This window comes from Martes martes (genome assembly GCF_963455335.1).
Source record: "Martes martes genome assembly, chromosome: 1".
Taxonomy (NCBI): Eukaryota; Metazoa; Chordata; class Mammalia; order Carnivora; family Mustelidae; genus Martes; species Martes martes.
Window position 1 is genome coordinate 170,269,281 of NC_137888.1, and position 25,588 is coordinate 170,294,868.

The following is a 25,588-nucleotide window of genomic DNA, read 5'->3' on the forward strand; positions in this document are numbered from 1 at the left end:
GAGCATCCAGGTTTGTCACACAGTAGTGATTAAAAGCTTAGGAGCTCCATTGCTGTAAGTGGCAATACTTGGAAGGTGTCAAGATGAGAGTCCATTGGAGACCAAGTCCACTCACATGCAAGGGCCCCTGAGAGTCTATTTTAGAACTGTGTTTCCGATCTTGCCGATAGGAAACACTAACACAGTCCCTTTCACAAAAGCAAGACTCCTTTTCCATTTATCACATGGACCAAATTCACTGTCTTGTATTCTTTTGTAATTAGTGATGTAAGCATATTTATTCCCGTTTTATAAGTGAGGAAATAAGCTTTGAAAGATTCAGGATGTCAGGCCTTTTTTCCAGAAGGTTCTCCAAAGCTTCATATATGGAAGTGCCACGAAGAGCAGTATGAAGGGAGACCAGGGAACTATGAGAAAAAAGGAAAAAAATTTCTCTATTTAGCCAGCATCTTTTCTCCACAAAAATTGAGCCCTCTAACCTTGCTTCCTGGATGAGAATCGGGTTTCTTAAAATTAACTGGAGTACAACAGGCACAGAAAGGCCTCACTCGCTTGAGACTGAAGTAATTTAATTCATAGTTAGATACTACCCTTTCGGAGTTTGAAATCAGCCCCCAAAGAGCTTGAAAACATGTATTTCCAAAACAACCTATTCAAGGAAGCCATAAAGAACGGACAAAATAAGCTAAAGACATACTTCAAAAACAATTATTTCCTTTTAATTCACTCTGGGTTTTAAATATTATGCTAATCCTAGATATGCTATCTTAAAAAAATTAGAAGTGACAGCCTACATCCCAAAATTATTTGAATGCACAGAGTCTTTCTAATATTTGGTAAGAGTTTGAAATTTATTAAAAAAAAGAGTTTATATTTATTATAAGGGATTACCTTTCTGACTAGGAAAGTGAGGTTCAGAGATTTAATGACACAGTGCACCCATCAGGATAGACAAAGTCATGCTGCAGTAACTATCAATGCATGAACCTCACAGTCTCCACTATGTTCACTTTTTCCTCACCTCATTCCATTGAGGATTGGGAAGAGGGCCCCACTGAGCAAAGTCCTTCAGGAACTCAGGCTAAGGGGGTTCCCCTCCAGACATGTATTTCTCGGAAGGCAAAAGTGAGGAGCCAGGGAAAACATATGGCAGTTCTTAAAGCTTTTGTTAGAAGTGACATCTATCACTTCTGTACACATGTCATTGGCCAGAACAAGAAAACGTCTAAGTCTAACATCAGCATGTGAAGGAAAGTACACACTTCCCCAGTGTGCCATATTTCATTAGCCAATCCAGTATCTCTTCCAACCCTTTATACCCTGCTTTCCATCCCAGGGGACTTATCAAAACTCTATCAGTGGGTTCCCTGTCCTCTGGGGTATTAGAGGGAGGAAGAAAAGCCAGGGTGAAGGTGGTTAGTCCCCTGGCAACCCCCCTGTAAGGTCACCTCCAGCTTGCTGTATTCTGAACCTAAGGCCACTGCTTCTCTCAAGGCTTTTTTTCTCTATAGAATTTCCCTCCTTCCAGGTTCCGGTTCCTACGCCCCGCTCTCATCCAGTTATGCTTAGATTAGTCACAGCTTCTCCACATTTTGGGCCCTAAGGTTTCAGATTACTAAACCTATATTCCATTCTGTCTATAATTATAAACAGTACTTTCATAAATAACAACAACTGTATTTATATTAGTTTGGGTACGGCATTGGGACAGGGAAAGGGCAACAGATATCTCTTAGTGATCAATAATTTGGTCTTCTTTAAGTCCTATGATGAAACAGTGGTTAAGGCAGGAAAAGAGGGATAAGTAATGACACCTCACTGATTTTTAGTGACAATATATCAGGAACTATTCTACAGACATAAGAACATACCTGCCAAATAATTAAAAGTGTGGTACTTCTTACCTGCAAATTCCTCAGAACAGCATGGTACGCACTTAAAAATCTAAGAATATCCTTCCGGCATTTCTGGGAATATTAAAAAATTTGTTGTCTGTTCTCTTCCCAAGTAATCCCCACTGCTAATTAGCTCAAAGTAATTCCTAAATAGTGTAGCAGGAATCCAAGTGATGTGCTTTTAGATATCCAATGTATTAAAGATTGATTATATTGGGGTTTTTATCTAAAAGTCATTTCATCACAGCTTGTCATACTATCTTCATTGATTTGTTACTGGCCACACTGTTCATTAAAATGCCAGAGAGCAAGGAATTCATTTTTAGTGTTCTTCCAGGTACCAGATTTTTTATCTCTTAACAGTATAATTCAAGGTCAAGGGTGCTTATTGTGTTTAGACAGAAAAGCAATCAAAGAGGTTTGGGTTTAAAAACACACAGAGAGAGGGAAGTTGGCAGTTTTTGCTTACCCCAAGGACTACAGTTTTGATCACAATATGCAATCTGGAGTCTCTGGATATTTGCTGAGGTTTTAAGGTTTAGAGTGGGAGTTGTCTTTTTTCCTTTTTTTTATTTCGCTAGTTGCAGAAAGAGTGATAGTAATTATTGCCTTTTATTCCCAAGCAATTTTGCTTTCTGAGTGACTGCATTTTAAATGCTGTGATCTATCTCCAAGGTAATCTTAAAGTCAACAGCCTGCTTAATTCACTACTTTCTGGGGCAGAGGGTTGAGTTTAGAAATGTCTCCAGCCAGCTTCACCTAATCTTAAAGTTCTCCAGAAATAAGATGTTCAATATTTTATGTTTGATCCCCATGAACCCTGGTGGACCTTTAGGAAAATCCAATCAAAAGATGACCAAATGACATCTCGTCTTTTGAAGACACTGTACTATGAACTTCCCAGACCAGAAATTATTAAATTATCTTTCTAGTTATGTGCAAATTCCAAAAGCTCCCAATTAGTTGATAAGAAAAGGAAATACCTCTCCACAGAAAGGTTGTTTAAGTAGACAATTTTCTACTTAAGAAATAAGTAGAAATAAGGTCAATACACAGTAAATGGACCTAAGCTGACTATTAAGAAAGAAAATGTAAATTAAATAAAAATGAGATAGCATTTCTCTTGCCCTCCAGAAGGACAAAATTTTTCTGAACACTAACCCAGTGCTGGTGAAAATGACTGCTTTTGTGCATGGTTGGTGCAAAGTAAATGCTGTACCTCTTTGAAAATAAAGAAGTAAGATGCCAATGGTGGTCAAGCAATCCCAGTTTTGATAGGCCCTATAGAAATGAAGGCAAGACTATACGTACAAGGATATTTATTACTTTATACTTCTAGAAAACTGAGTCAGGAGGGGTACAATACATTAATTCTAGTGTTAGCTGCAATGTAAAGAATGACTTAGATCCATTCTACCAATCCAGAGGAAGGTTAGTGAGATGTTTTTCTATGAAAAGAAAAGGTTGCAATGTTATGTTAATTTATTGAATTCAAATTAAAAAAAATATATATGGCTTGTGGGGGAAAAAAGAAATGTGTATATCATTATTATATTTTTATAAAAATAACACCAAAACCGTCTGTATGGGTGGTAACCAGCCTCCAAGCTGCTCCCAAAGCACGCCTGCCTCCTGGTGTTCAAGCCCTTGAGTAATCCCCTTCCGCAGTGTATAAGGGTTGGTTTGTGTGACCCATAAAATACACCAGAAGTGATGGTATGTGATTTTTCTAGGCTAGGTCATAAAAGACATTGTAGCTTATGTCTTGTTCTACTTATTCATTCATTCATTCATTCATTCATTCATTCATTCTGGGGGCAGCCAGTGACCATGTTGTGAGAACCCTCAGGCAGTTCCATGGAGACATTCATGTGGCCCGGAACTAAGGTCACAACCAACAAAGAGGGAGTCACCTTAAAAGCAAATTCTCCAGGTTTAGTTAAATCCTCCAATGATGATAGCTTGTGACAAAACCTTAACTTTCGTCAGGTGAGGCTCTGAGCTAGAATCACCCAGCTAAGCTGCTCCTGGATTCCTGACTCTCTGACACTGTGATGTAATAAATATTTGTTGTTTTCGTTAAGTGCTAAATTTCTGGGTAGTTTCTTGCACAGCAGCAGTTCACCAATACAGTATGGAAAAACTTGTGCAAGGACATATCACGTTGCTAAATTGTTTACCTCAATGAGGTAAAGGTAGAAATGATTTTCAAAATGTTTTTATTTACACTTCTATGCTCTAAAGTTACCATGAAGAAGCAGTTAAATGCTCCAAACAGCATCCTGGTGATCTATTCATTTAACCAACAAATACTGAAAATATTGACTGAGTAATTAGTGAGTCAGGCACTGTTAGATGTAAAGGTTTAAAAGTAAGTAATACTCTAACTATATCCTCAAGAAGACATTTGATATAGGTGATGAAAACTGGTATCTACTTTCTCCCATCTTAAATCATAATAAATATAACAGGGTACATCAAATGTCATTGGAACATAGTGGGGAAGAGGATAATTCTGTTGGTGGAAAATTTCTGCAGACTTTGCAGAGAAATTTACCTCTAAGGTACATCTTGGGGGATCAAGTGGAATTTTCCAGGAAGGGAAAATTTCTGTTTTTCTCTCAAGACATACTTCCTTCTGCATGTGTCTTCACCATCACAAAAAATAAAAATTAATGGGGTGCCTGGGTGGCTCAGTGGGTTAAAGCCTCTGCCGTCGGCTCAGGTCATGATCCCTGGGTCCTGGGATCGAGCCCTGCATCAGGCACTCTGCTCAGCAGGGAGTCTGCCTCCCCCCCGCCCCCGCTTTCTCTGCCTGCCTCTCTACCTACTTGTGATCTCTGTCTGTCAAAAAAATAAATAAAATCTTTAAAAAAAAATTCAGAACCTGTGTTCAAAAGCATAAGACAAGTGATCCTTATTTATTTGTGTACTGATTTACTATGAGATATTAAGGGGAGAAAAATCTCTTTCTTAATTTCAAAATCCATTTTTGATGGACTCTGATGATCTAGAGCAGAATTGAACAACACGATTCCTTGCTTGGGATCAGCCCTTAGACAATGTATGCCCACTGTCCAAAGAGCCAGCAGAAATGTTCACCTGCATTATTACCAGGGATACTCCAGGGCTGGAGACTAAATGACTGACAGGCTGAGTGATGTTACTTTATAATCAGGGCCAATTTAATTGTACTTGCACTCTGGGTGGTTTGGATTAACTCTGCCTTTTGTTTTTCATAGCTCTCCCTGGTTTTCAAAGACATCAGCACTCATAAGCATCCCTAAAGTTACAAATGGTAATTAGGGCTTTTATTTTATTTTTTCTAAAGCTCACATGTGTGCAGAGCAAACATCAAGCTCATTTTTTTTTTTGAAAATAGGATTTTGCCCAAAATATAAGACAAAATGTCAAGTAAGTGGAAGTGTGCCATTCTGCTCCCCATCCCCACATCTCATCCTGTGACAATGGAGACCTTGGGGATCCATCTCTGTTCATTTATTTTTTATAGCAGTCAGTTTCTGCCTTTGTAGGAAATAAGAGTTGTATATCTTTTATCTGCCTTATGCCATTTGGATAGGAATAATGAACTGGCATTACAGTAAGAAAATTGACAATCCTCTCAATGCAACTGTTACTGTTATATCTCTTAAATTCTAGACACTTATGCTCAGGTCTGTGCAATAGGGGATAGCTGATTTTGTGGACTCGTCATTTGCATAGCTGGTTCCAAAGACAGAGAATTGTAGAATGTTGGAACCAGAATGGGGTTATGTAAGTTAAGATTCTACAAATTGTAACTGATGGTAAATATGACTCATTTTTAGCTTAGCCAAACAAATAATGTATTGACTTAGATAAGGGGAAGTCTAAAGGCTGGGATCCCTTCAAGGAGGATTTCAGTCAAGTCTGGTGGGTCTTTGCTGTCTGTAGTCTGATCCGCCACCAAGAGTTGGATTGACTCCATTCTCAAAGAAGCTTGTTCCTTATAGCACCCAGAGGGCTGCTGAATTCTGCCCCTGCAATCTCTCAGGGTCAAACCCATCAACACAGAGGACCTCTCATTTGTTTCAGCATCTCCTGAATAAGACAATGCCATTTGCTGATTGGATTGCTGTATCCAATGCAACACTAATAATATGGCCCAGGGAAGTAGACCTGGGGGCACGGGCCACCCCCTGGACTCAGGGGTCAGGTCAAAATCATTAGAGCTATAAGGTCAGGGAGTTTCAAACCCATGATTCTGAACCTCCTTAAAATAGCACTCTCTAGGATATTGATGAAAAGTATCAAAAGCATTATAAGGCCTCAAAGTCTGCATTATGGTTTGATTACCAGCCCTTGTCTAAGACTTTGCTATAGACTGAATGTTTATACCCGCCCAAAACTCATATGTTTATGCCTGCAAGGTGATGGTATTTTTAAGGGGGGGTCTTTGGGAGGTGATTAAGTTTGGATGAAGTTGTGGGGGTGGAGCCCTATGATGAAAATGATCCCTAATTAGGGATGAAGAGCTCAGAGTTCCCTCTGTCATGTGAAGACACACAAAAAGATAGCTATCTCTGAACCAGAAATTGAGCTCTGACCAGACACCCAATCTGTGGACTTCCCAGCCTCCAAAACTTCAGGATATAAATGTTTGTTGTTAAGAGTAGTCAACGGTATTTTTGTTATAGCAGCCTAAACTAAGACAGACTTTCAAACTGCTTATCTCATTTCCCCTGCTTCTCTGACATTTCCTTGTCCCCTTAGCTTTCCAGAATTCCAACAAGATAGAAGAGGACATTTAAAGTCTACTAACATCTTGGACTTCATATCAGCAGAGTACTTTCAACTCTGCATAAAACTTTGTCCTCTTTACAACCATCTCATGCTCTAGGGCAGAGATCCGCAAGCCAAATCAAATTTGTGGGCCAGATCAACTCTGCCACCTGCATGTTTAGGACCCATGAGCCAAGTGATTAAAAAAAAAAAAAAAAATCCGAAGAAGAGTACTATCTCATGAAACAGGAAAAGTATATGGAATTCTGGTAGCAGTGCCCATAAATAGACTTTTATTGGAACACAGCTACACTCATTCATTTATATACTGTCGAAGCCTGATTTTATGCTGCGATGACACAGTTGAGTGGTTGTGACAGTGCATCCACCCAGCAAACCTGAGCGTGTTTCCTATCTGGCCCTTTAGAGAAAAAGTTTGATGACCCCTGTTCCAGGGCAGTTGTTCTCACACTTTTGTTAAAACACTGTGGTTACCAGAGGTGCTGTAACAAACAGACCCTCTACAGAAAGTCTGATTCCAATTCAGGAACCCTGACTCCTGGGTTGGGCCCCAAGGATCTGCATTTGTAAATTTCTATGATTGCTCCTGTGAATGTCTTCCAAAGGTCACACTTCAGAAAAATCATGTCTTTCTCATAAAATATTCTAAGGAGGAGAATCTTGATAATGTACTTTTGGATATTCCTCTAACACAGCCTTCTGTCAGAAAGCAACTTAAGGGCACTGGCAATTAGGAAGACAAAAGTAAAAGCCAAAGGTTATTTTCAAATTAATAATGGCACCTCATCAAAGGCCGTAGAAAATCACTGGCTCCTTTCCTGGTTCTTTCAGAGAAGCGTTTGGAGACAAGACAGGCTGCCATGTTCAAAAACCAATGTTTTATGCGCCTTAGGAGTCACAGCTTCAGTGGAGATGAGAGATGACACTTTGTGGACTAGAGACAGCGGAGCTTAAGTCAAGGTACATCAGTCAAGAGAAAGAATATGAATCCCTGAGCTCAACTCATCGAGGAAATGAGTCCTTTAAGGGACCAGGAAATCAACACCTACCTGGAATGACAGTCAACCCAGAAGGGCTTAGAGAGCAGGTGTCAGTGATAAAGAAAAGATGAGAGTATGGGAAACCGGAGCTCAAGAAATGGGTCTTAGGTATGGACATTCCCTTCAGGGACATATCCTCTGTTCATTGGAGGATGTAGTGGGGCTTTAACCTAGATATTTGATTCAGACATTTCATTACACAAATATTTTACTACAGTGTGCCAAATCCTGAGCTACCAAAAGATCAGTGAATAAGACAGACACGGTCTCTAGAGCTTAGATCATCTATCTGCAAAGATAAACATTAAATGAGTTACAGTAGATAGAGAATAATGTTGCAGTTCTCTAAGTGTGGTCCCCTGAGCAGGAGCATCAACATGACCTGGAACTTGTTAGAAATGCAAATTCTTGTGGGGCATTTGGGTGGCACAGTCAGCTGAGCACCTGACTCTTGGTTTTGGCTCAGGTTGTGATCTCACGGTCATGAGATTGAGCCCCATGTCAGGCTCCCCGCTCAGTGCAGAGTTTGCTTAAGATTCTCTCTCCTTCTCCCTCTGCCCTTCCCCACCATGTGCTTGGGCTCTCTCTCTCTCTCTCTCTCTCTCAAATAAATAAATAAATCTTTGAAAACAAAATGCAAATTTTCAGGTGCCACCCTAGATCCATTGAATCAGTAACTCTGGGGTTGAGACCCAGCCATCTGAGCCCAGTAGGTGATTCTGATGCAAGATTCAGTGTTCTGCCCTCCATTGCCTCATTAATAAAATAGGGTTAGGAATACTTCATATGCTTACAGATACAGTCCATGCTATATTGGGGATGAAATACTTATTAACAGCCCATGCTGCTTCTTAACCAAGGCTGCAGGGAAGATGGTTAATGGTATTACACACAACTGTCCAAAGCTGTATGGAAAGGACCATTTTCAGTTCTTCTCAGATCTTAAAGGCCTCTCCCTACTTCAGGGGCTTAAAAGCAGCCTCCCATCAACACAGCACATGGACACAGTTACAGAGAGGAACGACTTTGAACCACACAGAAAGAAAATAGGGAGTCACGAAGCTACTGCTTTACACTGCCAGTTCCTGCTAAAAAGATAGACTCAGAACTTTCTAGGATCATTCATGAGCATCCTGACACATAAGTCAGAAATCCCAGGGCATGTTGCATGGGAGAACAGCAGTATCACTTCTAACTAGATGAGTTTTATTCCCTTGCTACACAAACTGGAAAAGTAATAGAGACTGGGTCCGAATTCTTCAGGTAGTAAGCACAGTCCGTATTGTATTATCCATAGATATTATCCAGAAGTAGGTGGAACATGCTGTATATAATTTTCTTCACAGATTGACCCACTCTCAGTAAATCCCTTTCTCATGTTTGCAAAGCCCTGTAGCGGACACTTCTGTTACCTATCAAATATCCTCTAGCCCACCTCTTAGTTCACTTGTTCACACTCAGAAGCTCCCCCGACCTTCAAGCGCCAGCCTCTCTCTGATTCCCTGCCTGCCTGGGGGCCTTGGGGGAGCTTTTGCAGTGCCTGGGTGGTCAGAGCCCACCGGTCAGAGCCCACCGGTCAGAGCTCACAGGTCAGAGCTCACAGGTCAGAGCCCTGTGAGCAGGAACTCTCTTCCATAAGAAATGGGTCCAGGGGCGCCTGGGTGGCTCAGTGGGTTAAGCCTCTGCCTTCGGCTCAGGTCATGATCTCAGGGTCCTGGGATCGAGCCCCGCATCGTGCTCTCTGCTCGGCAGGGGGCCTGCTTTCCCCCCCTCTCTCTGCCTGCCCTTCTGTCTACTCGCGATCTCTCCCCCCGCCCGTCAAATAAATAAATAAATAAATCTTTAAAAAAAAAAAGAAATGGGTCCAGCTTCCCTATCTCTCCGTGGGGAAGTTTCAAAGCACATTCTACAGGGAACCTCAGAAAGGCCCTGGCTGGATTAGGTGCCTATCGCCCACAGCACTACTAGCCATTAACACACCTCCTTTGGTACTTGTCTATCATGTCTCATTGTCCTTGCTCCCTCGTCAGTGCTTCCTGATAGCACCTTCCAAATTGACTATTCACAGCTGAAGTCCCTGTCTCAGGGTTGGCTTTCAGGAGCAGGCAAATTGACACAGCTTAAATGTGGAAGACCTGTGTTCCAAATGCCGGCAACCCAACCCCACATCCTATGCTCCTTTTAACTATATTTTACTTACTCAGTGTAGTTCCTTAAGTATGCAGAAGCACTGATCCTTGTCCTCCGTAATCTAGGAGATGAAAAGTTCAGTCTCAAGGAATCTGTCCCCAAACTTCATGAACCTGATCAGAAATCAATGGGAGAAAGCTGCTTCATCACGACAAGAAAAATCCCATTTTTTATTATAAAATTTTGGAGAACCCTCAAACCTAAGAACACCTCTGTGTCACTAAACCAGCCCACCATTGAGAGTACTGTTTGATGCTTGTTTCTGGGGTGACCACCAAGCACTGTAAATGCATTCTAGTTTTTCAAAGATGTCCAGTGTAACAAAGGCACATTCAATATTTCCGCCCATCGAAACATTGTTGATTTTGTTATGCATCTCTGCAATTCAGAGACAGCCATTTAAAAAGCCAACTTGAATTACGTGTATTTAAAAGGAGCTGCACTTCAGCTCATCTAAATACTTCTATTGTACAAACCTATAAAGAAAATAGCAGATTTCAGTAAGCAGAATAATCCCAGAGAAAAGTATGAGGAAGAAATAATGCTCTTAGCCGTTCTGAGACAAGTAGAGAGATTAAAATGCCTTTGAGATCCCTGCCATCTCAATGATCCTGCAATAAAAAGAGGAGGTGGAAACAAAATCTCTGTATCCATCCATTAGCTCTATTTGAATCCCCCTTCTCCAGAAATCTCTCCTTCTGAAAGTTACAAGTGTTATCATGTCCATAATAATGATTTTGGCTTAAAGTGTAAGACCGCAAACAGAAAAATGGATAATATAGATTTATAAATATTTACTAATTACCATATACATTGTCATCACTGTTAAAATGTTTTGGCTTTTATTTTCACTCCCCCCACATTATTTTTCTATATTAAATTAAATCTGACTTGGAGATCCCATTAACCAGAGTGATTAGAAATCAATGTAACTCTTTTTTAAGGTGTCATTCTTTTTGGGTTTGTATAAGAATCCAGGGGCATTATGCAATGTTTGGACAATTGGCGAAGGGCTTGTTATCTTTATTCAATGATGGTAACCACCAATATGTGAATTGTCCAACGGGATCCATTGGAGACAGGCTGGGTTCCCTGTGACCACTATGGGACCCAGAGCTATTTATATGAAACTGTCAAAGCCATACCTCTCTCTGTTTCTCTTTTATTGAAGTACAGTTGACACACAATGTTACATTAGTTTCAAGTGTACAACATAGTGATTCAGCAACGTCGTACATTTTTTTGAAAGATTTTATTTGTCAGAGTGAGGGAGAGAGTGCATGCAAGGGGAGTGGCAGGTAGAGGGAGAAGCAAGTTCCTCACTGAGCAGGGAGCCCGATGCAGGACTCGATCCCAGGACGCTGGGATCATGACCTGAGCTGAAGGCAGATGCTTAACCGACTGAGTCTCCCAGGCATCCCAACAGCTCTATACATTATGCTCACCACAAGTGTAGCTACCATCTATCACCATACAATGCTATTACAACACATTGACTATATTCCCTGTGATGTACTTTTTATTCCTATGACTTACTCATTCCATAACTAGAAGCCTGTACCTCCCTTTTCTTCCATCAAATCCCCTTCCAAGAGAAGTACTCTCTCCTCTCACTGAGCTTGTGGAAACACCAGTGCCAGTTCTCTCTCTGTGGATGGGAATGAGTAGGGAGAAGAAATAAGACACAGTCTTTTCCCCCTCCTAACTCACCATATTCCACCTGCAATATCCAATAATATCCAAGAATTCAGCCTCCAACTTAATGACAATAACTATGCACTAAGCTCTTTCCAGATTCATTTAATCCATTAGCTCATTAATGAAATATTATTCATGCTATTTCGCAGATTACAAACTGAAACTCAGAGACAATAATGGCTTGTCAGTGTTGTGTCACTAGGAAGATCCTGATTTGGGATTTGATCACAGACTACCTGTCCAATAGTATTATATTCTTGCGAAGCCACACCTCAGTTGGACTAATAATTGCTAACAATAAAATGCCTTAATAAATAAGTTTTGAGCTTTTACTATGCCCCAGGCATTGAATTTAACATTTTTCTAGACCCTGGAGATACAAAAAGGAGAAAGCTTCTCTGCCTTCATTGTGCAGCACCAAAGACAATAGTGGAGGGAAGTCTGAAGAGTGTACTGAGAAGGCTCCAATCAGACAGCCACAGGTATCCAGTTCACGTGAACTCTCCTGTCAGGTAAAGAGTACAGGAAAACGCCAAAGATAGGAATAAATAAAAATTAGGAGAATTCATTGGTGCCTGGGTGGCTCAGTTGGTTAAGTGTCTGCCTTCAGCTCAGGTCATGATCTCAGGGTCCTGGGATCAAGCCCCACATCTGCTTCTACCTCTGCCACTGCTCCTCCCCCCAGCTGGCGCATGCTGGCTCTCTCTCCTCTCAAAAAATAAGTAAGTAAATAAATAAATAAATATTTTTTAAAAATTGGGAGAATTCATCTGGATGCTTTGTCAAGAAAAGGATGTAATAGACTAGAGAAGCTAAGAGTAGATTCACAACAAAAGCAATTCAGTTATTATTTTCTTATTTTTAAAATTTTTTTCTGTGAATATTAAAAGTATAAAACCTATAATGTCTCTTCTCAGTTTTGTACCTTGGGATACCTGTCCCTTGTACTTATAATAAAATGCTAATCCCTTACCATGTTCTGCTAGACCCACCATGTTTCAGCCTTTGCCTACCGGACACCAGGGGTCACTTTGGCTACTCAAACTCCAGAGCCACCAGCTTCTGCCACACTTCCTTGAAGCCAGAAAACTCATTTCCTCCTTAGGGTCTGGGTATTTGCTTTTCCTTATATTTGGAATCTCATTTTCTTTTTCTTTTCTTGGTCAGCTCTGCCTCATCAGTTAAGTCTCATTTCAAATGTTGGAGACGTCTCTGCTACGTACGTAGCCTAGAGTAACACTGTTACACCTCCAACCATTCATTTATTCATTCATTTGATGACTTCTTAAAATTTTGTTCTTTATTGAGGTATAAATAAAATACATGTTATATTAGTTTCAGGTATACAATATAATAGTTCAATAATTTGCTACATTACTCAGTGCTTATCACTGTAAGTGTACTTTCTAACCAACCCCTTTATCTATTTCACCCTTCCCCCTGCCCACTTCCCCTCTGGCAACCAACTTTTTCTCTGTATTTGAGTCTTTTGTTTGTCTGTCCCTCTCTTTGTTTGTTTGTTCATTTGCTTTGTTTCTTTTAAATTCCACATAGGAGTGAAATCATACAGTATTTGTCTTTCTCTAACTTACTTCGTTTGGTCTTATACCCTCTCTTGGTTTATATACACAATGGAATATTACTCAGCCATAAAAGAAAATGAAATCTTGCTGTTTACAACATCATTTGATGAGTGTTGAGTGCTGTGTTCCAACACTGTTCTTGGCCCAGGGGATAAAGCAGGGAATGAACGTGGCCAAGTATGTACTTGCCCTCATGATACTGACATTCCAGTGGGAGTGTTGGACAATATCAGAGATGGAAGAGAGCTACTGAGGAGCATTACTTTCCTGTCTTGCTCCCTCTGGTACTGCCATGAGCTGGCTGCATGCCTGCATGGAAGGTCACAGCTCCTGCTGGGAGGTCCTCACCATACAGCCATGTCTCAAGTTCTTATTACTGTTTCTTCTCCTCGAGCCCCTCCTCATTAATCCCAGGTACTACATTTCCCCCAGTAGTTTCTCCATAGCCTTTCTGCACTCTTAGAGTCACTTTATTCAAAATCTCAAATTACCCAAAAATGAGGACGAGGAGCCTAAGAATTATGAAAGACCTGACTGGGGAGATGGTAATTAGTTAGAAACCTGTAGGAAGTGAGGGAACAAGCAGAGGGATAGCTAGGAAATACTTTCTAGGAAAGAATAGCAAATGCAAAGAACCTGTGTTAGTTTTGTATCCCAGCCTTATAAATTAAAACAAACTTAGTGACTTAAAACAACATACATGTGTACTATTTCATAGATCCTGTAGATCAGAAATCTGGGCACAGGATGACTGGGTGCTCTGCTCAGGGTCTTGCATGGCTGAAATCAAGGTACTGGCTGGGCTGCTATATCACGTGAGGTTCAGCGTTGTCTCCCAGCTCATTCAGGTTGGTGGCAGAATGCAGTTCTTTGTGGTAACCAGGCTGAGGTTCCATTTCCATGTTGGCTGTCAGCCGGGGGCTCCTCTCAGCAACGTGCCCCCTGCATTCACTTGCAGGTGGCTTCCTCCATCTTTAAGCTAGCAACAAAGAACTCTTCAAATGTCAAATTTCCCCTATACCTTGAATTTCTGACTTTCTTTTCTTCTGACCTCTGGACCCCAATTTAAAGGCTAATGTAATCAGACCAGCACCTCCACCACCCCCCCAACCACCAATAATCTTCAAATCTTAAAGTCGACTGGTTTTGGACTTCACTTATACCTGCAAAATCCTTTCACAGCAGTACCTAGATTGTGTTTGGCTAATTACCTGGCAGGTGGTGTGCGTGCATCAGAGCCTAGGAATCTTAGGGGACCGTCTTGGAATTCTGCTTAGCCTAGAGTGTAAGGCAGGAGCAAGCCTCCTCTACTTAAAGAATAACAAGGAAGCCGGTGTTCTAGGTCTCCGTGGGCAACCAGACCATTGGGCAATCAGGACGCAGAGGTGGTAGGGGCGGAGGAAGGCACAGCAGCTGATGACAGGACACTGCAGGGACTTGAGCTTTTACTCGGCGGCCATAAGCCATTGATCTTAGTGGCATGATCCCACTCATAGTAGAAGTATTACTCTGGCTGCATGAAAGTAGGCTTGCAGGGAGGTAAGAACTGAAGCAGAGAGACCACTTAGAGGCTGCTGTGATAATACAAATGAGACAGGATGCTGGCTTGGACCATGGTGGAGATTTTGAGGGTTGAGGAGGAGTCAGATTCTGGATATCGTTAGCATAACAGGTTTTGGTAATGAATTGAGTATGAGGTATGAGGGAATGAGGAGTCAAGTTTATTCTTTATTCTACGTCATTCTCTTAAATTATTTAATTTATGTATTTATTGCTCTCTTAAAATACTTTATATACTTATTTAATTATTGTCTTTGGCTCCTCCTACAAAGGAAGCTCCATTAAGTGTAGGATATTCTTGTCCCTGCTGTAACCCTGGTGCCTAGCATGGAGTCTGACACAGAGTAGGCATTTGATAGACACTTGTTGAATACATGAAAGAATGAATGAATGAATGAACAGTGACCTTTGAACGTCAGGCATTCATGTTCTTTTCACAAGTTATTCCAATACGTTAGGAATGGAAAGCAGATATCTTAAATTACCCCCATGGGATCGGATCCAAACTTATCAAAGTATTTTGTTTCAATATATTGGCCTCATGATGGAAAATAACTGATTTTCCCAATTGTTTACCTGACTTACCTGTTAGATTGTCTCCAATGTCTCCCAGGTGTTTCATATCTAGATGTTTCAATATGCTTTTCCAACACCTGGGGTTTCAATTAAGTGGTTCAAGTTTTTCTTTTTTCTTTTCTATTTCTTTTTTTTTCTTTGTTTTTTTCTTCTTTATCTCCCACAGCCATATTTTCCAGTTTTCAATTTTGTAGACTTCCTAAAATAGAGTTTCACTGCACCCACTAAACAAAATACATTCCCAGTTTTCAAGGTAATGTTCCCTTGGTTCCTTTGTTGGGCAATATGAGCTTTGCAACAGGAGAATTTCATGACAACCTGTCCATATTGTGCTCAGAAAACCACTAGGGCTGGAAGGGATAAGTCAAAGAGGCCAAGACCTGATAGTCAGTGGAGAAAAGAAAGCCTGATAAATCGTAGGAATACTAAATAGTGACATAAAATCCAGTCTAACAAGGGCTTTTTTTTTTTTTTTTTAAATAAGCTCCATGTCCAGAGTGGGGCTCAAACTCAACAACCCTGTGATCAAGAGTCACATGTTCTACCGAGTGAGTCAGTCACGTGCCCCGACAAGACCTTTTAATTGGGAACACATGTGAGTCATCAAAACCATGAAAAAATTATTACAAGGATATTCATAGTAAATATATAAAGTGGATTATGAATAATGAAATTGTGCAAAATCCCCATTTTTTATTCATTTCTCATTACTTTTTAATGCAATATCTGACTTAAAAAAATAGACCCTGATCAAGGATAGAATGGGATTCCCTACCCAGATGTGAAATAATCCTGAAACGATAGATCTTGGACCACCTGTTATTAGTGGACGTGAGTAATAGTTTGCAAAGCTTTCTGAATGTTTAGTGATTGATAAGGCAAATTCTCTCCTCCTTAATGTCAGGGTAACATAAAGTTGACTTTTATGCACAAATAGGTTAGACCATTTTATGTGCTATGTTGCTAAACCGTTTTCTGTCTTAATTAACTGAACACAATGCCTAGGTGAGTCGATTTTTTTTTTAAAGATTTTATTTATTTATTTGACAGAGATCACAAGTAGGCAGAGAGGCAGGCAGAGAGAGAGGAGAAAGCAGGCTCTCCACGGAGCAGAAAGCCGGATGCAGGGCTTGATCCCAGCACCCTGGGATCATGACCTGAGCAGAAGGCAGAGGCTTTAACCCCCTGAGCCACTGAGCCACCCGGGCACCCCTAGGTGAGGCGATCTTAAAAGCTGCATGAGTTTTTGCAAATGTGCTCAGTGTTGTGGGTGTTTGAGTTGCAAATGAATAAGCTTCTCACCTGAATGCAAGATAACTCACCAAACTCAGGGTCATGCTCTCTGACCCTGCAGGCCAGGGGCCCTCTATTATCTTCTTATGTATGCAGAACCTGTATTTTCTTCTGCTCTGTCTTCTTAAGCCCCTGATATTATCCCAACTTTAAGTTATGATAATCAAGAGGTGGAGAGTAGATAGGGATGGAGTAAAGGAAAAAGAAGGATAGAAGGTAGAGAGGATGGGAGGGTGGGAAAGAGGGAGAGAGGAAGGAATTCCATGTCCCTAATATGTAACAACCAGGCAGAGACTTGCAAAAAACTCAGAATATGTTTCTAGCTCTTAGGATCAAGTAAGTTCTTAATTAATTCAAAATTAGGAAGTGAGGGATGAGCTGTGTGGAGGAGTCACGAACAATTCCTTTGAATTTAAACAATTACATTTGGTGGTTAGGAGAGAGCAGAGCAGATTGTGCTCTTTGGGATGCAGTACTAAACACCCAAAACCAACTTAAGAAACTGTAAGAAAAAATGTCATCTAGAGACCTGCAGGTTTGCCAGTGCCTTTCTACTGAGTGAGAGACCTTCAAGTATCTCACTGTGTTATTTCTTTTATTGTTGCAAAAGCCACACAGTAAAAACTGGTCAGGCTAAAAACAGATTCTTTTTAAAGGATCCACAGGGATATATAAGCACTCTACATGTGTGCTCTTTAAAAATACTCAGCGTGAACAAACATTGATAAGACTTGACTGGTGGGGAAACTTCCATAATTTTCCTTGATGCCTGGAACAAACAGGGAGTTCCTTTTCTACTCCTTCTTCCCCTGTCGTGTTCCTTACCTCCCAACCAGTTCTAAGCCCTGCTTGTTACCTCTGTAGTGTATCTCTTCTTTCTCCATCACCAATGGCATTAATTTAGACCATGTTTCTAAACCTCTGGCCAATGATGCTCCTAAAACTTACACATTTTCTAAATTTATACATGCATTTTTAATCCATTTGGTTCTTTAGTTGCTTTATTCTAGTGTTTGTTTTTTTTTTTTCTCTAGTGTTTCAATTTTGTTATTCAGTACCCTTTCATCCCCTACCCCCACCAAAGGTCAATCATTTTTGGCATTCAGGACCCAGGCCTTTTCCTTTGATCCTATACATTCATTTTGGGACATCTTTTCCATTCTTAGGACTTTTGTTACTATCTATATGTTGATAATTTCTGGATTCTTATCTCTAGGCCACTTTTTCTTGCTAAGTTTCAGACATATATATTGAATCCCTACTTTGCTATATTGAGTATATATTGACATTTCTACTTAGATATCTTACAGCAACCTCAAGTTCAACATGACCCAAGCTGTACCCATTATCTTATTCCTAGACCCAAAGTAGTTCACAAGAAGGGTCTCCCTCTCATTTAGTGGCACTACAGCCAACCCACTTGCCCAGTCTTAACTCTGATTTTTCTTTTGTCCTCATCCATGACATTTAATCTGTCAATAAACATGTCCTAGATAACTCCAAATTTCAAAATTCTCCACTTTTATCCATTTTACTACTAAGACACTCATTAAAGCCAACATCTCTGGTGAAGATCGTCCCTACAGACATCATACAGGGCTCCTAATTCCAGGCTTGCTCCACAAACATTCATTTATCATCCTGAAGCCAGAGGGTCTACATACAATTATCACATTATTCCCCATGGTGCTGAATCTTTTCGATGCCTTCCCTTTACTTTAGGCCCTGTCTACCTCTCTAGGTTTATTTCCCACCATCCTTCCCTCCCCACAAAATGAACTGCTTTCGGTTTCCCAAACATATGTGCCATTTTCTCCCTCATTCCTGGACCTTCACACTTGCTCTCCTCGGGAACTCGTACATTGTTCCCCAAATCTGCCTTCCCCTGGCTGGCTACCAGTCACTCTCCAGTCTTCAATCTATACTTCATTTCTTTTTTTTTTTTTTTAAAGATTTTATTTCTTTATTTGACAGACATAGATCGCAAGTAGGCAGAGAGGCAGGCAGAGAGAGAGAGAGGGGAGGAAGCAGGCTCCCCGCTGAGCGGAGAGCCCGATGAGGGGCTCGATCCCAGGACCCTGGGATCATGACCTGATCCGAAGGCAGAGGCTTTAACCCACTGAGCCACCCAGGCGCCCCTATACTTCATTTCTTTTGAGAGGTCTTCCTTGAATTCTTGATTGGGTCCTCTGCAGTTGTTGACTTAGTTTTCTGTGCTAACTCCTACTCCACAGGACATAGGCTGTATCTCCCTCTCTACTGCTATTAACACCATAGTCTGGCATAATGCTTGGAAAACAGTAGAAGCTTAATAAATGTTTGTTGAATTAATCAATCAGTTTATATGTTTACTTCTCTGTTTTTCTCATGAGACTGATATTTGTAAGTCTGGATTGTCTAACTCTTACCTCCGGGTCCCTAGTACCTTGCACACAATTAGACATTCAGTATGTACGCATTAAGTGGATGGATTCATGGATGGAGGAATAAATGGTTGGTCCTAACAGGAAAAAGTTATTTTTAAAAAATGTTTCATATGGTCCTTTTGAAGATTTCACAATAATGCGCATAAGAGGTTACAAGGTTGAGTAGGAAAAAAAGTCAGAGGAAAGAAGGGATAGCAATAAAAGTTATGAAGAAATAAGCTAAGGAGAAAATGTCATGATTTGCCAAACAAATTATATCTGTATGCCTGTTATTAAAATTACAAAATATATCTTTTGTGGAATATATCTTGAGATAATTTTTTAACTCTTTCAAGCCACTTTGGTCCCATACCTAGTTGTCGTATTCACACCTAGGAGAAAATGAGACGTAATTTTTGTATACCCTTATCTCTAGCAAAAAAGAGTCTACCCTTATGGATGAAAAAAAAAAAAAGAAGGAAAGGAAGAGGAAGGAAGGGAGAAAGGAAGGAAAGAAGGGAGGGAGGAAGGAAGGAAGGAAAAAAAGGAGGGAAGAAGAAATAAGATAAAGGGGAGGGAAGGAGAAAGATATATTAAACTGATCATTAATGAAGCTAATATGTTATTGAACATAACACTTTTTTATTACTTTTTTTTTTTAAATCAACTGAACCTGGTCCAGTTATTTATTGTCTTAAACTTAGTGGCTAAAACAACACTATTTGCTCACAGTCAGCAATCTGAAAGAGTTTGGTGGGGATCAGTCTTTGCTCTACTTTATGTCAGCTGTGGTGACTCACAAGCTGGGGACTGGAATCATCTGAAGATTTGCTTACATGTGCGACGTTGATGCTGGCTATTGATTGGGATCTCAGCTAGGACTGTAGTCAGAACCTACACATAGTGTCTCTGGGTTGCTTGGGTATCTTCACAAAATGCTGGCTATGTTCTAAGAGGAGTTGTCCCAAAGAAGAGATCCAAGAGGAAGCAGTATAGCTTTTCATGACCTAGCCTCAAGTCATGCAGTATAAGCTCTGCTTTACTCTATTCATTCAGATGTCATAAAAACATACCTAGCTTCAAGAGGAGGTGAAAAGATCGTCTATCTTTCTACGGGGGAGTGCCAAAGCCAGTAAAAACGAGTGGAAAATATTGCTGTGACCATTTTTATAAACTGCAGGCTGCTTATACAATCTATATAAAGCAGTTCATAACTGATCTTTCACGGATAGAATTTGAAATGGAGATGCCTGATGGGGAACTCCACAGTGCTAAAACAAGACTACCATGGATTTAGGAGCCATCAGAATTGCGGGCAGCTTTACTTCTGCTTTTACTCCTTTCTTTCCTGATAATGGGATGACATATTCTGCCTACTCTTAACCTGCCCTCCTCTCATACTTAGACCTGAAAAGCAAAATCATAGGGTGAGGTGGATCTCTTCCCTGGACCCCAAAAGAAATAAAACATAGCTGCCAGGAAAGAGTAATGAAGCCTATCATTTAGTCTGTCATGATGCAGTGTGGCAGGTGACTTCAGAGAAGACAGGCACATGAAACAGAAACACAGAGACTCAGAAACTATGGGGGGAAAAAAGAGACAAATGTCAGAATGTGACAAGAAAAGAGGGCTTGGATTGTCCTTGCCACAGCCGTTATTTTATTGGTTCAAGACAGATAATAGAAAGCCAAGATAGGCTTGAAGAAAAGCTATGTTTATTCCTAACCCTCCACAAGGAATCAGTCATCTAAGTGAAAGATGTAACCCTTATATTATAGGAAGGTCAGCGTTATCAGAAGGGTAGACAGAAGAAGGTTCTCTCTGTGAGTTAAATCTACTTCAAGTTTATTTACAACTTCGCACAATTCATACTATATCCACATTCCTTTACCACATAGCTGGTACTGTAGACCATAAATTTTCCTTCATTTTCTGCATCCCAAGAAAAATTGGAAAAGGCCATATAAGTGATGATTTGGGGGACCTCTAACCTTGTAATATTCTCCATAGAAGCTAAGAAATATAAGGGAGAGAAAACTGGTATGAATGTTGTAGCTCTAATTCCTTGGCAGAAGACTTTAGGACTTCTTCTCAACATGGCATCCACTTTTCTTTCTTTTTAACAACCCCTACATTTCTTAGAGACCCATCCCTTGTCTACTCTTATTTCATGTGGTTTGAGTAGAGGCTGCCCCTGAGATCCCAGGTGGACATGTGAGTCAATGATTAGTTTGGACTTCAGCATGTAACAAGTAGATCAAATCAAAGCTAATCCTTTAACTTTCTGGAATGAATGTTTGATTTGATGTTGTAAAAATGTAAACCTGGAGGTGCCAGAACATAAAGGAAACTAGAATGAGAGATGGAAGATGAGAGACGGGATCCTGATAATACCTTTTGAGGAATTGGGTCCAATTCAGATTCTATCTGAATCTGCTCCCTGGACTTCTACATTATGTGAGCTAATTAACAACCTTTGACACCAGTCTTAGTTGTTTTATTCTACTCTTTGTGTTATTTGAAAAGGTAGAGATAGCCCTTTCTATCTTATGGGATCAGATTAATTGGCCTTGGTGTACAACCCTTCCTCTAATCTGTGTGTATGATTCTGCTATGGGTAAAACAGGTCTGATCCTTTATTTATATTTGAGATTTTGACCACAGCAGCAACAAGGATTTTTCCACCCTCAACTCAGACCTCAGCTTTGGCAACAAGATTTTTTCAGTCAAACTTAAGAATAAATTTTATTCATAAAAGTTTTTTTTTTCAACTTTAGGCAATATTTAGAGTGTTTGTGACCACAGGAACACACAAAATGATGGCAAAAGATGGTGGACCAACTTCCCGATTGTGTGGATTTCATAACTAACTTGGAAAATAGGGTGGCATATTAAGAAAAACCCTATGTTCAAAGCTTTGTTCTATTTTTGATTCCAGACTTGCAAGCTATGTGATCTGAGGCATCACTGTGACCTAAGTTCCGATACTATGAAGATTAAGGCATTATAGCCTATAATTGTTAAATATCAGCAGTAGTATTATTACTATTCTTAATGTTAAAATCCAGTTTATTCTGACCTTATCCTTTTGATGGTCATTCCTCAGGTATAGAAAATACTTCAAATTTTCATCAGTTTTATGATGAAAATGTTACCTATATAGTAAAATCCAACATTAAGATGCATGAAGTAGAGCACCTAAAATTTCTAGTATTTGTTCTATCACAAACAAATCTGTATTCCTCTCTCTGTTGCCTATCACTATTTTTAAAATTCTAAAAATACTCTGTTTCTTTTAAGACTCATTAGGCTATTTCTTATGGGATTTTGCAATGTTCCTGAGAACCAAATGAATCTACTAGGTCATATGACCTTGGAGACAAACACATTTTTTAAAAAGTAGACTCGTGCATTTGGGCTACACAACAGCCTTGGTACCATATGCTGAGGGACCCATACGTTGAATAATCATCATGTGCATCATAAAATCTTGGAAAGAGAACAGGACATTTATCAGAATAGCCTGGAGACAGCCTGGCTCCCTGTCTGCTAAACTTATATCCATGAAGCAAATCATATTCTGTTTACTCAATTGGTACCTAATGAGAAGAACAGATAGGAATTATTTTTCGTAACACTCTGTCTTCTTATATTTACTTGATTGGAGAGTAATTTCAAAGGAGCCAAAGATAATTAATTGCTCTGAGTGGGTACACTGTATGTGATTTAAGTAAAGCAAGAAAAAAAAAATAGCTCTATGAAGCCAAGATCTGGAAGAAAAGGAATAAGTATCTATATTAGTTCTCTCAGGAGAACTTTGGGAGTGTGCACGGTAACCTCTTGGTGCACTGTGGACGCAATGTGATAAGTGACATGAGCCACTTTACTCTCAAGAGCTGAGACACATCTGCCTGTGCTGATGTTGTCACCAACTAATGCTCCAAACCTCATGTTTACCAATGAGCTTGTGGACCCAATGATTACAATCTTTTTGATTTTGGTTTATCTTTATCACCAAATGAACTCAGTCCTTCAAGGAAGTATCTGTTAAATAAATGATACAACTATATCTAAGTCACTGGACTGTACTCATGGGATGGTTGTCAACTCTACCAACAAAGCACAGTCCCATAGCTCTTTGTAGTTGAGGCAGTGCAGAACTAATTCTGGTACCAAGACTTTGGATCCATCTTTCTTCCTCTAAAATAGCCATAGAGAGTGACAGAAATTAGGAAAAACAATCAAAGAAGGAGTCTTTGCTTTCCCCCTCCTGTCATGCCACATATTCAGTTCATCAAATAAATCTTCCAAAATATATCACACACCCTTTACTCCCCTGGACATTGATATCTACTCCCTAGCCCCTGACTCTATCCTTTCTCAGTGTTTCCATTCTTGCCAGAATTCATTTTCTACAATTTTGTTTAACTCTTTAACATGACTTATAAGGTCCTTCTATGGTTTGATTCTTGTTTTCTTTCTCTCCTTATTCCTTCTTTACTTCCAGCCTCCCTTCAAGTCCTCTCTCTTGTCTCTCCACACAGTGGATGGCCTTCTCAATCTTCAGGGCTCCCATGATTGTTTCCTTTTCAGAGAGGTTTCCTGATCCGATCTCTACAGCAATTCAGGGTGCTCTATCATAATTTTCCCCCACTCCCATTTATTCCTTCATAGTATATAACTGATCTTTTTGTTCATGTATTTGTTCCCGTGTTAATTATCTTTGTCTCTCACTAGATTGCTCCATGTGAACGAGAATCCATCTGTATTAAAAACACCATACTCAACAAATGTTTATTAAACTGTTAGAATCTGTTGCTCAGACAACATCAAACTTTCAGTTCTTGAGGAAGAACCGGATTCCAAAGTAGATGGCTGTCTTATGTCCCAGGATGTTAGAGCCAGCTTGTGCCCCTACCTTGCCTTTTCTGCCATCCCAGTCCATTTCCTTGTCTCCCGCGTACTGTCAGTGTGGCTCAGAGAAGCTCTGCCACCATTCGTTGCAACTTCTGACATACAAGCAATCACATATCTGTGCTGTGATGGTTAATTTTATGTGTCATCTTGGTGAGGCCATGGGACCCAATTGTTTGGTCGAACACTCATCTAGATGTCCCTGTGAACCTATGTTTGTTGTTGTTTTTATGTGTTTAGTGAACTCAACTTGTATCATTTTTTAAGACTTAATTGTTTAGAGCAGTTTTAGTTTCATAGCAAAATTGAATGGATTTCCCATATTCTTACTACACCCCAATCACACAGCCTCTCCCACTATTAATATCCCATGCAAGACTGGCATATTCATTAAAATCTATTAACATATATACGTACATTATTGTTACCCTAAGACCATAGTTTATACTTGTATTCATTCTTGGTATTATACATTCTATGGATTTTGACAAATGTATAACATGTATCTATCATCATCATACAGAATAGTTTCACTGTCCTAAAAATCCTAAATGGTATTTTTAATTCATCCCCTCCTTCCCCTAATCCGTAGCAACCACTGATCTCTTTGCTATCTCCATAGTTTTGCCTTTTCCATGATGCCGTAAAGGTGGAATCACCCAATATGTAGCAGTTTCAGATTGGCTTCTCTCAGTTACTAATATGTATTTAAAGTTCCTTCATGTCTTTTCATAGCTTAATAGCTCATTTCTTTTTAGCACTGAATAATATTCCATTGTCTGAATGTACTACAATTTATCCACTCACCTACTAAAGGAGATCTTGATTGTTTCTAGGTTTGGGGAAGTATGAATAAAGCTGCTATAAACATCAATGTGCAGGTTTTCGTGTAGACAAAAATTTTCAGCTCATTTATGTAAATATCAAGGAGCATGATTCCTCAATTGTGTGTTAAGAATATGTTTAGTTTTGTAAGAAACCATCAGTTTTCCAAAATGGATATATGATTTTGCATTCTCACCAACAATGAATGAGAGTTTCTGGTGCTCCATATCCCTGCGAGCATTTGGTGTTATCTGTATTCTGAATTCTAATAGGACATTCTAATAGGTATGTAGTGATATTTCATTGTTGTTTTAATTTGTAATTCCCTAACATTGTATTATGTGGAGCATCTTTTTATATGCTTCTTTGTCATCTGTGTCTTCTTTGGTGAGGTGTCTATTCAGATCTGCTGCCTTTTTTTTCTTTTCTCTTTTTTTTTTTAAGTTGGCTCCACTCAGGATGTGGAGCCCAGCATGAGGCTTTAACTCACATCCTGGGTGGTGACCTGAGGTTATCAAGACCTGAAGTGAGATCAAGAGTCAGATGCTCAATCAACTAAGCTACATAGACTACCCTCTTCTGCCCATTTTTAAGTCAACTTGTTCATTTTCTTCATACTGAGTTTTAAGAGTATATTTTATATAACAATCTGTAATCAGATAAGTCTTTGGCAAATATTTTCTTCCAGTCTTGCTTATCTTCTCACTTTCTTGAAGAAGGTTGTTTTTTTTTTTTAACATGTGATGAACTTTTTAAATTTTTAGTGTTTTATTGAGGTACAGTTGACATACAATGTTTTATTAATTTTAGGTTACAACATGGTGATT